Source organism: Xenopus laevis, chromosome 1L (genome assembly GCF_017654675.1).
Source record: "Xenopus laevis strain J_2021 chromosome 1L, Xenopus_laevis_v10.1, whole genome shotgun sequence".
Taxonomy (NCBI): Eukaryota; Metazoa; Chordata; class Amphibia; order Anura; family Pipidae; genus Xenopus; species Xenopus laevis.
Window position 1 is genome coordinate 81,555,659 of NC_054371.1, and position 9,816 is coordinate 81,565,474.

The window sequence follows — 9,816 nt, forward strand, 5'->3', positions numbered from 1 at the left end:
GTGTCTTTGGGCCAGTCTTTGTGTCTTTGTGTCTTTGGGCCAGTCTTTGGGCCAGTCTTTGTGTCTTTGGGCCAGTCTTTGTGTCTTTGTGTCTTTGGGCCAGTCTTTGTGTCTTTGTGTCTTTGGGCCAGTCTTTTGTGTCTTTGTGTCTTTGGGCCAGTCTTTGTGTCTTTGGTGTCTTTGGGCCAGTCTTTGTGTCTTTGTGTCTTTGGGCCAGTCTTTGTGTCTTTGTGTCTTTGGGCCAGTCTTTGTGTCTTTGTGTCTTTGGGCCAGTCTTTGTGTCTTTGGGCCAGTCTTTGTGTCTTTGTGTCTTTGGGCCAGTCTTTGTGTCTTTGTGTCTTTGGGCCAGTCTTTGTGTCTTTGTGTCTTTGGGCCAGTCTTTGTGTCTTTGGGCCAGTCTTTGTGTCTTTGGGCCAGTCTTTGTGTCTTTGGGCCAGTCTTTGTGTCTTTGGGCCAGTCTTTGTGTCTTTGGGCCAGTCTTTGGGCCAGTCTTTGGGCCAGTCTTTGTGTCTTTGTGTCTTTGGGCCAGTCTTTGTGTCTTTGGGCCAGTCTTTGGGCCAGTCTTTGTGTCTTTGGGCCAGTCTTTGTGTCTTTGTGTCTTTGGGCCAGTCTTTGTGTCTTTGGGCCAGTCTTTGTGTCTTTGGGCCAGTCTTTGTGTCTTTGGGCCAGTCTTTGTGTCTTTGGGCCAGTCTTTGTGTCTTTGGGCCAGTCTTTGTGTCTTTGGGCCAGTCTTTGTGTCTTTGGGCCAGTCTTTGGGCCAGTCTTTGTGTCTTTGGGCCAGTCTTTGGGCCAGTCTTTGTGTCTTTGGGCCAGTCTTTGGGCCAGTCTTTGTGTCTTTGGGCCAGTCTTTGGGCCAGTCTTTGTGTCTTTGGGCCAGTCTTTGGGCCAGTCTTTGTGTCTTTGGGCCAGTCTTTGGGCCAGTCTTTGTGTCTTTGGGCCAGTCTTTGTGTCTTTGGGCCAGTCTTTGGGCCAGTCTTTGTGTCTTTGGGCCAGTCTTTGTGTCTTTGGGCCAGTCTTTGGGCCAGTCTTTGTGTCTTTGGGCCAGTCTTTGGGTCTTTGGGCCAGTCTTTGGGTCTTTGGGCCAGTCTTTGGGTCTTTGGGCCAGTCTTTGGGTCTTTGGGCCAGTCTTTGTGTCTTTGGGCCAGTCTTTGTGTCTTTGTGTCTTTGGGCCAGTCTTTGTGTCTTTGGGTCTTTGGGTCTTTGGGCCAGTCTTTGTGTCTTTGGGTCTTTGTGTCTTTGGGCCAGTCTTTGTGTCTTTGGGCCAGTCTTTGTGTCTTTGGGCCAGTCTTTGTGTCTTTGGGCCAGTCTTTGTGTCTTTGGGCCAGTCTTTGTGTCTTTGGGCCAGTCTTTGTGTCTTTGTGTCTTTGGGCCAGTCTTTGTGTCTTTGTGTCTTTGGGCCAGTCTTTGTGTCTTTGTGTCTTTGGGCCAGTCTTTGTGTCTTTGTGTCTTTGGGCCAGTCTTTGTGTCTTTGGGCCAGTCTTTGTGTCTTTGTGTCTTTGGGCCAGTCTTTGTGTCTTTGTGTCTTTGGGCCAGTCTTTGTGTCTTTGTGTCTTTGGGCCAGTCTTTGTGTCTTTGTGTCTTTGGGCCAGTCTTTGTGTCTTTGTGTCTTTGGGCCAGTCTTTGTGTCTTTGTGTCTTTGGGCCAGTCTTTGTGTCTTTGTGTCTTTGGGCCAGTCTTTGTGTCTTTGTGTCTTTGGGCCAGTCTTTGTGTCTTTGTGTCTTTGGGCCAGTCTTTGTGTCTTTGTGTCTTTGGGCCAGTCTTTGTGTCTTTGTGTCTTTGGGCCAGTCTTTGTGTCTTTGTGTCTTTGGGCCAGTCTTTGTGTCTTTGTGTCTTTGGGCCAGTCTTTGTGTCTTTGTGTCTTTGGGCCAGTCTTTGTGTCTTTGTGTCTTTGGGCCAGTCTTTGTGTCTTTGGGCCAGTCTTTGTGTCTTTGGGCCAGTCTTTGTGTCTTTGGGCCAGTCTTTGTGTCTGTGTCTTTGGGCCAGTCTTTGTGTCTTTGTGTCTTTGGGCCAGTCTTTGTGTCTTTGGGCCAGTCTTTGTGTCTTTGGGCCAGTCTTTGTGTCTTTGGGCCAGTCTTTGGGCCAGTCTTTGGGTCTTTGGGCGGGTCTTTGGGCGGGTCTTTGGGTCTTTGGGCCAGTCTTTGTGTCTTTGGGCCAGTCTTTGGGTCTTTGGGCCAGTCTTTGGGCCAGTCTTTGGGCCAGTCTTTGGGCCAGTCTTTGGGCCAGTCTTTGGGCCAGTCTTTGGGCCAGTCTTTGGGCCAGTCTTTGGGCCAGTCTTTGGGCCAGTCTTTGGGCCAGTCTTTGGGCCAGTCTTTGGGCCAGTCTTTGGGTCTTTGGGCCAGTCTTTGTGTCTTTGGGCCAGTCTTTGGGCCAGTCTTTGTGTCTTTGGGCCAGTCTTTGGGCCAGTCTTTGTGTCTTTGGGCCAGTCTTTGGGCCAGTCTTTGGGCCAGTCTTTGTGTCTTTGGGCCAGTCTTTGGGCCAGTCTTTGGGCCAGTCTTTGTGTCTTTGGGCCAGTCTTTGGGCCAGTCTTTGGGCCAGTCTTTGGGTCTTTGGGCCAGTCTTTGTGTCTTTGGGCCAGTCTTTGGGTCTTTGGGCCAGTCTTTGGGTCTTTGGGCCAGTCTTTGGGTCTTTGGGCCAGTCTTTGGGTCTTTGGGCCAGTCTTTGGGTCTTTGGGCCAGTCTTTGGGTCTTTGGGCCAGTCTTTGGGTCTTTGGGCCAGTCTTTGTGTCTTTGGGCCAGTCTTTGTGTCTTTGGGCCAGTCTTTGTGTCTTTGGGCCAGTCTTTGTGTCTTTGGGCCAGTCTTTGTGTCTTTGGGCCAGTCTTTGTGTCTTTGGGCCAGTCTTTGGGCCAGTCTTTGTGTCTTTGGGCCAGTCTTTGGGCCAGTCTTTGTGTCTTTGGGCCAGTCTTTGTGTCTTTGGGCCAGTCTTTGTGTCTTTGGGCCAGTCTTTGTGTCTTTGGGCCAGTCTTTGTGTCTTTGGGCCAGTCTTTGTGTCTTTGGGCCAGTCTTTGTGTCTTTGGGCCAGTCTTTGGGCCAGTCTTTGGGCCAGTCTTTGGGCCAGTCTTTGGGTCTTTGGGCCAGTCTTTGGGTCTTTGGGCCAGTCTTTGTGTCTTTGGGCCAGTCTTTGGGCCAGTCTTTGTGTCTTTGGGCCAGTCTTTGGGCCAGTCTTTGTGTCTTTGGGCCAGTCTTTGTGTCTTTGGGCCAGTCTTTGTGTCTTTGGGCCAGTCTTTGTGTCTTTGGGCCAGTCTTTGTGTCTTTGGGCCAGTCTTTGTGTCTTTGGGCCAGTCTTTGTGTCTTTGGGCCAGTCTTTGTGTCTTTGGGCCAGTCTTTGTGTCTTTGGGCCAGTCTTTGTGTCTTTGGGCCAGTCTTTGGGCCAGTCTTTGGGCCAGTCTTTGGGTCTTTGGGCCAGTCTTTGGGTCTTTGGGCCAGTCTTTGGGTCTTTGGGCCAGTCTTTGTGTCTTTGGGCCAGTCTTTGTGTCTTTGGGCCAGTCTTTGTGTCTTTGGGCCAGTCTTTGGGCCAGTCTTTGGGTCTTTGGGCCAGTCTTTGTGTCTTTGGGCCAGTCTTTGTGTCTTTGGGCCAGTCTTTGGGCCAGTCTTTGTGTCTTTGGGCCAGTCTTTGTGTCTTTGTGTCTTTGGGCCAGTCTTTGGGCCAGTCTTTGTGTCTTTGGGCCAGTCTTTGTGTCTTTGTGTCTTTGGGCCAGTCTTTGTGTCTTTGTGTCTTTGGGCCAGTCTTTGTGTCTTTGTGTCTTTGGGCCAGTCTTTGTGTCTTTGTGTCTTTGGGCCAGTCTTTGTGTCTTTGTGTCTTTGGGCCAGTCTTTGTGTCTTTGTGTCTTTGGGCCAGTCTTTGTGTCTTTGTGTCTTTGGGCCAGTCTTTGTGTCTTTGTGTCTTTGGGCCAGTCTTTGTGTCTTTGTGTCTTTGGGCCAGTCTTTGTGTCTTTGTGTCTTTGGGCCAGTCTTTGTGTCTTTGTGTCTTTGGGCCAGTCTTTGTGTCTTTGGGCCAGTCTTTGTGTCTTTGTGTCTTTGGGCCAGTCTTTGTGTCTTTGTGTCTTTGGGCCAGTCTTTGTGTCTTTGTGTCTTTGGGCCAGTCTTTGTGTCTTTGGGCCAGTCTTTGGGCCAGTCTTTGTGTCTTTGGGCCAGTCTTTGTGTCTTTGGGCCAGTCTTTGTGTCTTTGGGCCAGTCTTTGTGTCTTTGGGCCAGTCTTTGTGTCTTTGGGCCAGTCTTTGGGCCAGTCTTTGTGTCTTTGGGCCAGTCTTTGGGCCAGTCTTTGTGTCTTTGGGCCAGTCTTTGGGCCAGTCTTTGGGCCAGTCTTTGGGCCAGTCTTTGGGCCAGTCTTTGGGCCAGTCTTTGGGCCAGTCTTTGGGCCAGTCTTTGGGCCAGTCTTTGGGCCAGTCTTTGGGCCAGTCTTTGTGTCTTTGGGCCAGTCTTTGTGTCTTTGGGCCAGTCTTTGTGTCTTTGGGCCAGTCTTTGTGTCTTTGGGCCAGTCTTTGTGTCTTTGGGCCAGTCTTTGTGTCTTTGGGCCAGTCTTTGTGTCTTTGGGCCAGTCTTTGTGTCTTTGGGCCAGTCTTTGTGTCTTTGGGCCAGTCTTTGTGTCTTTGGGCCAGTCTTTGGGCCAGTCTTTGTGTCTTTGTGTCTTTGGGCCAGTCTTTGTGTCTTTGGGCCAGTCTTTGGGCCAGTCTTTGGGCCAGTCTTTGGGCCAGTCTTTGTGTCTTTGTGTCTTTGGGCCAGTCTTTGTGTCTTTGGGCCAGTCTTTGGGCCAGTCTTTGGGTCTTTGGGCCAGTCTTTGTGTCTTTGTGTCTTTGGGCCAGTCTTTGTGTCTTTGGGCCAGTCTTTGGGCCAGTCTTTGGGTCTTTGGGCCAGTCTTTGTGTCTTTGTGTCTTTGGGCCAGTCTTTGTGTCTTTGTGTCTTTGGGCCAGTCTTTGTGTCTTTGGGCCAGTCTTTGTGTCTTTGGGCCAGTCTTTGTGTCTTTGGGCCAGTCTTTGTGTCTTTGGGCCAGTCTTTGGGCCAGTCTTTGTGTCTTTGGGCCAGTCTTTGTGTCTTTGGGCCAGTCTTTGGGCCAGTCTTTGTGTCTTTGGGCCAGTCTTTGGGCCAGTCTTTGTGTCTTTGGGCCAGTCTTTGTGTCTTTGGGCCAGTCTTTGTGTCTTTGGGCCAGTCTTTGTGTCTTTGGGCCAGTCTTTGTGTCTTTGGGCCAGTCTTTGTGTCTTTGGGCCAGTCTTTGTGTCTTTGGGCCAGTCTTTGTGTCTTTGGGCCAGTCTTTGTGTCTTTGGGCCAGTCTTTGTGTCTTTGGGCCAGTCTTTGTGTCTTTGGGCCAGTCTTTGTGTCTTTGGGCCAGTCTTTGTGTCTTTGGGCCAGTCTTTGTGTCTTTGGGCCAGTCTTTGTGTCTTTGGGCCAGTCTTTGTGTCTTTGGGCCAGTCTTTGGGCCAGTCTTTGTGTCTTTGGGCCAGTCTTTGGGCCAGTCTTTGTGTCTTTGGGCCAGTCTTTGGGCCAGTCTTTGTGTCTTTGGGCCAGTCTTTGGGCCAGTCTTTGTGTCTTTGGGCCAGTCTTTGGGCCAGTCTTTGTGTCTTTGGGCCAGTCTTTGGGCCAGTCTTTGTGTCTTTGGGCCAGTCTTTGGGCCAGTCTTTGGGCCAGTCTTTGTGTCTTTGGGCCAGTCTTTGGGCCAGTCTTTGGGCCAGTCTTTGTGTCTTTGTGTCTTTGGGCCAGTCTTTGTGTCTTTGGGCCAGTCTTTGGGCCAGTCTTTGGGTCTTTGGGCCAGTCTTTGTGTCTTTGTGTCTTTGGGCCAGTCTTTGTGTCTTTGGGCCAGTCTTTGTGTCTTTGGGCCAGTCTTTGTGTCTTTGGGCCAGTCTTTGGGCCAGTCTTTGTGTCTTTGGGCCAGTCTTTGTGTCTTTGTGTCTTTGGGCCAGTCTTTGGGCCAGTCTTTGTGTCTTTGGGCCAGTCTTTGTGTCTTTGTGTCTTTGGGCCAGTCTTTGTGTCTTTGTGTCTTTGGGCCAGTCTTTGTGTCTTTGTGTCTTTGGGCCAGTCTTTGTGTCTTTGTGTCTTTGGGCCAGTCTTTGTGTCTTTGTGTCTTTGGGCCAGTCTTTGTGTCTTTGTGTCTTTGGGCCAGTCTTTGTGTCTTTGTGTCTTTGGGCCAGTCTTTGTGTCTTTGTGTCTTTGGGCCAGTCTTTGTGTCTTTGTGTCTTTGGGCCAGTCTTTGTGTCTTTGGGCCAGTCTTTGTGTCTTTGTGTCTTTGGGCCAGTCTTTGTGTCTTTGTGTCTTTGGGCCAGTCTTTGTGTCTTTGTGTCTTTGGGCCAGTCTTTGTGTCTTTGGGCCAGTCTTTGGGCCAGTCTTTGTGTCTTTGGGCCAGTCTTTGTGTCTTTGGGCCAGTCTTTGTGTCTTTGGGCCAGTCTTTGTGTCTTTGGGCCAGTCTTTGGGCCAGTCTTTGTGTCCTTTGGGCCAGTCTTTGGGCCAGTCTTTGTGTCTTTGGGCCAGTCTTTGGGCCAGTCTTTGGGCCAGTCTTTGGGCCAGTCTTTGGGCCAGTCTTTGGGCCAGTCTTTGGGTTGGGCCAGTCTTTGGGCCAGTCTTTGGGCCAGTCTTTGGGCCAGTCTTTGGGCCAGTCTTTGGGCCAGTCTTTGGGCCAGTCTTTGTGTCTTTGGGCCAGTCTTTGTGTCTTTGGGCCAGTCTTTGTGTCTTTGGGCCAGTCTTTGTGTCTTTGGGCCAGTCTTTGTGTCTTTGGGTCTTTGGGCCAGTCTTTGTGTCTTTGGGCCAGTCTTTGTGTCTTTGGGCCAGTCTTTGTGTCTTTGGGCCAGTCTTTGTGTCTTTGGGCCAGTCTTTGTGTCTTTGGGCCAGTCTTTGGGCCAGTCTTTGTGTCTTTGTGTCTTTGGGCCAGTCTTTGTGTCTTTGGGCCAGTCTTTGGGCCAGTCTTTGGGCCAGTCTTTGGGCCAGTCTTTGTGTCTTTGTGTCTTTGGGCCAGTCTTTGTGTCTTTGGGCCAGTCTTTGGGCCAGTCTTTGGGTCTTTGGGCCAGTCTTTGTGTCTTTGTGTCTTTGGGCCAGTCTTTGTGTCTTTGGGCCAGTCTTTGGGCCAGTCTTTGGGTCTTTGGGCCAGTCTTTGTGTCTTTGTGTCTTTGGGCCAGTCTTTGTGTCTTTGGGCCAGTCTTTGTGTCTTTGGGCCAGTCTTTGTGTCTTTGGGCCAGTCTTTGTGTCTTTGGGCCAGTCTTTGTGTCTTTGGGCCAGTCTTTGGGGCCAGTCTTTGTGTCTTTGGGCCAGTCTTTGTGTCTTTGGGCCAGTCTTTGGGCCAGTCTTTGTGTCTTTGGGCCAGTCTTTGGGCCAGTCTTTTGTGTCTTTGGGCCAGTCTTTGGGCCAGTCTTTGTGTCTTGGGCCGTCTTTGGGCCAGTCTTTGTGTCTTTGGGCAGTCTTTGTGTCTTTGGGCCAGTCTTTGTGTCTTTGGGCCAGTCTTTGTGTCTTTGGGCCAGTTCTTTGTGTCTTTGGCCAGTCTTTGTGTCTTTGGGGCCAGTCCTTTGTGTCTTTGGGCCAGTCTTTGTGTCCTTTGGGCCAGTCTTTGGCAGTTGTCTTTGGGCCAGTCTTTGGGCCAGTCTTTGTGTCTTTGGGCCAGTCTTTGGGCCAGTCTTTGTGTCTTTGGGCCAGTCTTTGGGCCAGTCCTTTGTGTCTTTGGGCCAGTCTTTGGGCCAGTCTTGTGTCTTTGGGCCAGTCTTTGGGCCAGTCTTTGTGTCTTGGGCCAGTCTTTGGGCCAGTCTTGGGCCAGTCTTTGTGTCTTTGGGCCAGTCTTTGGGCCAGTCTTTGGGGCAGTCTTTGTGTCTTTGTGTCTTTGGGCCAGTCTTTGTGTCTTTGGGCCAGTCTTTGGGCCAGTCTTTGGGTCTTTGGGCCAGTCTTTGTGTCTTGTGTCTTTGGGCCAGTCTTTGTGTCTTTGGGCCAGTCTTTGTGTCTTTGTGTCTTGGGCCAGTCTTTGTGTCTTTGGGCCAGTCTTTGTGTCTTTGGGCCAGTCTTTGTGGTCTTTGGGCCAGTCTTTGTGTCTTTGGGCCAGTCTTTGTGTCTTGGGCCAGTCTTTGGGCCAGTCTTTGTGTCTTTGGGCCAGTCTTTGTGTCTTTGGGCCAGTCTTTGGGCCAGTCTTTGTGTCTTTGGGCCAGTCTTTGGGCCAGTCTTTGTGTCTTTGGGCCAGTCTTTGTGTCTTTGGGCCAGTCTTTGTGTCTTTGGGCCAGTCTTTTGTGTCTTTGGGCCAGTCTTTGGTGTCTTTGGGCCAGTCTTTGTGTCTTTGGGCCAGTCTTTGTGTCTTTGGGCCAGTCTTTGTGTCTTTGGGCCAGTCTTTGTGTCTTTGGGCCAGTCTTTGTGTCTTTGGGCCAGTCTTTGGGCCAGTCTTTGTGTCTTTGGGCCAGTCTTTGTGTCAGTCTTTGGGCCAGTCTTTGTGTCAGTCTTTGGGCCAGTCTTTGTGTCTTTGGGCCAGTCTTTGTGTCTTTGGGCCAGTCTTTGTGTCTTTGGGCCAGCTTGTCTTTGTGTCTTTGTGTCTTGGGCAGTCTTTGTGTCTTTGTGTCTTTGTGTCTTTGGGCCAGTCTTTGTGTCTTTGTGTCTTTGTGTCTTTGGGCCAGTCTTTGTGTCTTTGTGTCTTTGTGTCTTTGGGCCAGTCTTTGTGTCTTTGTGTCTTTGTGTCTTTGGGCCAGTCTTTGTGTCTTTGTGTCTTTGTGTCTTTGGGCCAGTCTTTGTGTCTTTGGGCCAGTCTTTGTGTCTTTGGGCCAGTCTTTGTGTCTTTGGGCCAGTCTTTGTGTCTTTGGGCCAGTTCTTTGTGTCTTTGGGCCAGTCTTTGGGCCAGTCTTTGTGTCTTTGGGCCAGTCTTTGGGCCAGTCTTTGTGTCTTTGGGCCAGTCTTTGGGCCAGTCTTTGTGTCTTTGGGCCAGTCTTTGGGCCAGTCTTTGTGTCTTTGGGCCAGTCTTTGGGCCAGTCTTTGTGTCTTTGGGCCAGTCTTTGGGCCAGTCTTTGTGTCTTTGGGCCAGTCTTTGGGCCAGTCTTTGTGTCTTTGGGCCAGTCTTTGGGCCAGTCTTTGTGTCTTTGGGCCAGTCTTTGGGCCAGTCTTTGGGCCAGTCTTTGGGCCAGTCTTTGGGCCAGTCTTTGGGCAGTCTTTGGGCCAGTCTTTGGGCCAGTCTTTGGGCCAGTCTTTGGGCCAGTCTTTGGGCCAGTCTTTGGCCAGTCTTTGGGCCAGTCTTTGGGCCAGTCTTTGGGCCAGTCTTTGGGCCAGTCTTTGGGCCAGTCTTTGTGTCTTTGGGCCAGTCTTTGGGCCAGTCTTTGTGTCTTTGGGCCAGTCTTTGGGCCAGTCTTTGTGTCTTTGGGCCAGTCTTTGGGCCAGTCTTTGTGTCTTTGGGCCAGTCTTTGTGTCTTTGGGCCAGTCTTTGTGTCTTTGTGTCTTTGGGCCAGTCTTTGTGTCTTTGTGTCTTTGGGCCAGTCTTTGTGTCTTTGTGTCTTTGGGCCAGTCTTTGTGTCTTTGTGTCTTTGGGCCAGTCTTTGGGTCTTTGGGCCAGTCTTTGGGTCTTTGGGCCAGTCTTTGGGCCAGTCTTTGGGCCAGTCTTTGTGTCTTTGGGCCAGTCTTTGGGCCAGTCTTTGTGTCTTTGGGCCAGTCTTTGTGTCTTTGGGCCAGTCTTTGGGCCAGTCTTTGGGTCTTTTGGGCCAGTCTTTGGGTCTTTGGGCCAGTCTTTGGGTCTTTTGGGCCAGTCTTTGGGTCTTTGGGCCAGTCTTTGGGTCTTTGGGCCAGTCTTTGGGTCTTTGGGCCAGTCTTTGGGTCTTTGGGCCAGTCTTTGGGTCTTTGGGCCAGTCTTTGGGTCTTTGGGCCAGTCTTTGGGTCTTTGGGCCA